Genomic DNA, 5,502 nt, shown 5'->3' with positions numbered 1-5,502 from the left:
GACCCCCACGCGGGGGGGGGGGGGGGGGCGCGCCCGCGCCCCAGGACTCGCGCGCTATGCGCTCCCGCGGCCCGCCTGCCACTGCCCCCAGGAAAGACGGTCAGTGGCCTCGGGGTGAGCCTCGCTGGGCGCCGGGGGCAGGGGTCCGCCCCGTGTCGGGGACACGGGCGCAGGGGGTCGCCCGCCGGGAGTCGCGGGCCCTGCTCCGGCCCCCGCCAACCAACCTGGCGCTACGGAGCTTGGGCATCCCGCCGGAGGCCCCCCCAGGGACCGCTGCGCGGGCAGCAACCCCTCCTGCGGCTCCGCAGCCGCGGGCCGGCCCCCGAGGGGCGGGCAGGGAACCCCCGGGACGGGGGGACGTGGCCTGAGCGAGGCGCTGCTGGGTGCAGGTGGGCGGGACCCCCGCGCCAGGCAGGGCCCGGCACCTGTGCAGTTTGCACAGCGGCCAGCAGAGGGCGTCGCGAGCCGTTCACCGGCCTGCTGGGGCTGCTGGTCGGTCTCTCACTGGGCAGGACCCTGCAATGGCCAGGGGAACCCGAGGACCCCCTGAGACCGCTCCCAGGAGCCGGGATGGGGCGGGGAGGTGTGGGGAACATGCCCTCGCAAGGCCAGCTGGCAGTGCAGGGGGCATGACGCCAGGGCGCCCTCGTCCCCCGCCCCCAGCTTCCCGGGAGGGTCCCTCGGAGGGAGCAGAGGCAGCGCTGTGCCCCAGCTCTGCTGGGGGTCTGGGGGGGTCTGTACAGCCCCCGGGGAGCGCTGAGTCTCGGCGGCCTGTGTCCTGGCTCGGTGGGGCACCCTCGGCGCCCCTAGCGGGATGGTGAGAGATGAGGGGAATGGGGCCCTGGGGTCAGAGCTGGGGGCTCTTCTGCTTCCGCATGGGGGTCACAGAGACCTTGGTGACCTGGGCCCTCTGGGCTGGGGCCCGCCTGCAGCCCCTGCTGTAGTCTGGGCGGGCGAGTCGTGGGGGTCATCCCAGCTGCAGCAGTGCTTGGGGACCATGTGGCGCAGACCCCTGTGCTGCCTCTCTGCCCCCAAGTTCTTGGTTCTTTAAAAGAAGCGTGTGGGAGCCAGAGACACTACAGCAGACAGGGCACTTGCTTGGCGTGCAGAAGACTCGTGGTTGAATTCCGGCACCCCATAAGGTCCCCCTGTATTGTAAACCAAAAGGCGTGTGTCAGAGAGAGGGGGAGAGAGAAAAGAGGGAGAGAGGGAGTGGAGAGAGAGCACTGCAGAAAGGAGGAGGGAGAGAGAGGTGCCTTCCCTGCCTGGGGGAGTAGGGAGACTGGGAACATTGGTGGTGAGCAATGTACACTGGCGAAGGGACAGGTGTTGGAACATGATATGACTGAAATCCAATCATGATCAACTCTGTATTTCATTAGGATTTAAAAAATTCACAAAGCAAATAACATTTTTAAAAAGAAAAAACAAATTTAAGTCAATCTTGAAATTTTGAGCGAGCAGCAGTGCAGTGGGCTGGTGAGCGATGCTAGCAGAGCCTCACCGGGCAGCTGTGGTGGGAGTCAGCTCCCATGCTCCAGAAGCTTCCGAAGCTTGACGCCTCTCCCTGGTCCAAACGGAGCCTTAATCATCAGCGTTCTTTGGGGGGCTGCAGGGGCTGAAGCGTATGAAGCATATCCCTCCTGCAGGAAAATGCCTTAATCCCTGTACTATCTCCAGCCCCTGAAGGTGAGACTGTTAAGCGGACGAAGACCAATTTTATCTTTAGTCATTTTGTTTCTTTTATTTATTTATTTTGCTTTTTGGGTCACATCGATTGATGCTCAGGGCTTACTCCTGGCTCTGCACTCAGGAATTAAGCCTGGCGTTGCTTGGGGGACCCTATGGCATGCTGGGGATCAAACCCGGGTGGGCCGTGTGCAAGGCAAACGTCCTAACCGCTGTGCGGTCGCTCTGGTCCCTTCTCTTTATTTTATTTCAACCAAAGAAACAAAACCAATGTTCTGCGCCCCACCGGCGGTGTCCAGGGGCTGCCCGGGCAGGGGTCGCCCCGACATCTTAGCACCAGCGCTGCTGTCTCTGACGCCAGTTCTCGGCTCCCGGGGGCTCGCGGGCCGCGGCGAGGACCTTGCGGGAGCCTCGGTCCCAGGGTGGGATGGTCCCGGGCAGGGTGGAACCAAGAGGTGGAGGGCAAGACCAGAAAGAGGCCCGGGGACTCCAGTGGCTTCTAGCTTCAGACGGCGGTGTGATGTCACTCTTTTCACGTGACCGCGGCGTCACGTGGGGGCGGGGCTGGACGGTGCCAAGGCCATGCACCTGAACTTAGAGCAGGTGACCTGAACTTGCTGTGCAAGTTCCTGGACAAGTGCAGGGGCAGCAAGCTGAGGGCCTGGGTGGGCATCGGCCTCTGGGGCCGGGGGCACCCACAGTGCCAGATGCCCAGAGAGAGGGGGCGTTGCGCTCCCCGCCCCTGCGGCTCGGCTCTGGGAAGGAAAACGGTGCCGACTCGAGTCGCTCTCCACAGGAAGAGCGCAACAACACGTCCAGGCACTCCCCGCTGTCCCCGTGTGCGGGGTGTCGCGGCATGCTACCCTGGGAACCACTTTTCCAGATGCCTGTTCCTCCACAGTTTCCTTGGCAGTTCACCCATGGGGTTCATGACCCCAGTCTGACCCCAGGACACTGCATACACACTCTTTGTGGATGACAGTGAATGTGCTTCCGTGGCCAGTAGCACCCCTTGCCCTGACGCTGTTTTTCTTCAGGCCACGGAATATGAGTGTGGTCAGCTATTGCTAACTGCAAGTTTTGTTTGTCCAGAGTTTGCAAATGACTGTTGTTTGCTGTTGGCCGTTACTGAAATTGCTTTTACTAAAACAACGGGACGCTTCTCTCTCCCGCAGGCAATAGTTTGGGATGAGTATCTCACAGGACCATTTGGGTTGATTGCACAGTACTCACTTCTAAAGGTAAAAAGGTTTTGGTTATTATTACTTTTTTTGAAACTGTCATTCTGGACTCTAGCAAGAGTAATATGATGTTCCACTTCTGGAGTAACTGGTGTGCAGAGCTGTCTGGTTTTTAGAATCACTGACGCTGTTATGTGTGGTAGATATTTTATCTTCTGTGGCCCTTTTGTTTATTTATTTGAAGTAAAAAAACATTTTATTTGGTGACCTTTAGGAAGAGGACGAGCGGAGAGAGAGTAACATTTCAGGAGAGACCGTGGGCTTCTCCAAAGACAGAGAGAGCCCCTACACACATCGCATCATTAGAAAGGAAAGCACAAAAGTCCCCATCTCAAGGAGAGCTGCGGGCACCACATTTGCTCGGCTACATGGGCACAAGCAGCTCAGGGGCTCGGGCAGCATCGGAGCCTTCAGTGGACCTTTCAAGGGTGGGTGTGCTCCCCCCTCTTCTCCTCGACGGAGCGGCATGTCTTCTGATTGTTACTTCATGTGGCTCCAAGTTTTTCAGACACAGGATTGGTTACTTCAGCCTGAATTTATACACCTGGCTTTGGGGAATCTAAATTTTTATCCTAAAGTGGTTTTGAATTTTATTTGGGGGCTCGTGCCAGGCAGTGCTCAGGACTTACTCCTGGCTTTGCACTCAGGATCACTCCTGGCAGTGCTCAGTGGATAGTATGGGGTGCTGGGGATAGAACCCCGGGTCAGCTGAATGCAAAGCAAGCACCTTAACCACTCTACTTTCTCCCTAGCCCCAGATCTCCTGAGCACTGCCCCTGGGCACCTCCTGGTGGTGAGTCTTAGCAGTTCGATTAGGCTTGGCGCTGTGGTGGCAGGGATGGCCACTCCAGTGGCCTCTCTTGGGATGCACATGGCAATGCTTGAGACCCTTGTGGTGCCAGGGGGCGAAGTTGGCAGTCATGTGTCAGGCATGTACCATAACCCCTGCATTCTCTGACTCAACACTAAAGTCTACTGTGCTTTGGAGTGGGAGTGTTAGAACACCTGAGTTTTTGTTGTTGGTCTGTTTTGTTTGGGCCACCCCAGGCAGTGCTCAGACTTACCCCTAGCTCTGCACTCAGGAATGACTCTTGGTGGTGTTTGGGGACGGAGTGGGAGGCCGGCAATCCAACCCGGGTTGGCTGCCTGCAGTGATGTCCAAGTTTGGGTCGGCTGCTAAGCTTTAGGGGTTCTGTTCACCATTTGTATGTGTGCTTTCCTAGGAACATGAGGTGGAGAAAATGTTCACACTCAAAGGAAGCCTGTGCAAGCAGCGGATGTCAAGAATATCATTTTTTTGTCAGACGCCCACTAGAACTGATGGATATAATTGCTGAAAATGTACTTAGGTATCTCAGAGCTGATGCTTGATCCATACGGAATCATTCCTCTGGTGGTTTTAGTGCTCATCAGGACACCTTTGCTTGCCAGCGCTTTAGGAAGTGGATCTTTGGACAGATGTGAGAGTGTGTCAGAGGAGAATGGGGGGGTCAGGAGTAGGATACTCTGCAGTCAGCCAAGGATAGATCCTCGGAACCCAGTGTGGTCCCCAAGTCTTCCGGGAGTGACTTCTGTGTGCATAGCCAGGAGTTATCCCTGAGCACTTGCAGGTGTGGCCCAAAAACTATAAATAGAGAATGGGAAACTTTGTAGATTTGGGCTTGGGGAGGCAGGGCAAACCACAGAAACCCACTCTCTCAGGACAGTAGAAAGCTCCAGCCTGTCGCAGTAGAAGGACCCAAATTTCTTTATAAAAAGAAAAGCAGCTAATGGTTCTTCTTCAAGTACTGAATACCATATGCCAAAATTTCATAAGCAAAGTCAGGAGAAGCTGATTAAAATTTAATGCTGCAACATCTATGGAGGAAGTGCACCAGCCCAGTCTGCATTACGTTTGATCGACATGGCCCCTAAGGACTTAAAAGCATGCGGGGTATTTGCGCAAGATCGGGCACGGTGTGGAGCAACCTTTTATTTTCCTAGCGACACCGCTTGATTAAATAGAAACATTTTTTTTTTCTGCAAGAAACAGATGTCCATTGCAATAACCCTGAGAGGTTTTTGGGTTTTTTTCCCTCTTTTTGGGTGACACCCGGCAATGCACAGGGATTACTCCTGGCTCTGTACTCAGGAATTACCCCCGGTGGTGCTCAGGGGACCATACAGGATGCTGGGAACTGGGAATCGAATCCGAGTCGGCCGCGTGCAAGGCAAACGCCCTACCCGCTGCGCTGTTGCTCCAGCCCCAACCCTGAGAGTTTTCATGTCCCATCAATGGCCCACGAGAAGCAGCACTGGCCCTTGGCAGAGCACAGGTCAGCGGTTTCCAGAAAAAGCATCACATCAAGAGAGCAGGAAAACTCGAAACTTGGGCCGAGTCAGTAGTGGGGGGTTAGCTGATAAGCGTCTCTTTAGAGCCCACTGTGTGTCAGGCACAGGTGGGGCCCTGGGGAGCAGTCCTCGCGTCGGGGCCTCGGGCCAAGGCACGGTCCTTCTCTTGCAGTGAAGACAGACGTGGCCCCACAAGAGATTTCCACATTTTGTTTGTGCCCCGGCGTAGCCTGCTGTGTGA

Source organism: Sorex fumeus, unplaced genomic scaffold, assembly GCF_029834395.1.
Source record: "Sorex fumeus unplaced genomic scaffold, SorFum_2.1 ptg000081l, whole genome shotgun sequence".
In the NCBI taxonomy this organism is placed as follows: domain Eukaryota; kingdom Metazoa; phylum Chordata; class Mammalia; order Eulipotyphla; family Soricidae; genus Sorex; species Sorex fumeus.
The sequence above is the reverse complement of the archived record's forward strand: the minus strand, read 5'-3'. Positions refer to the sequence as shown.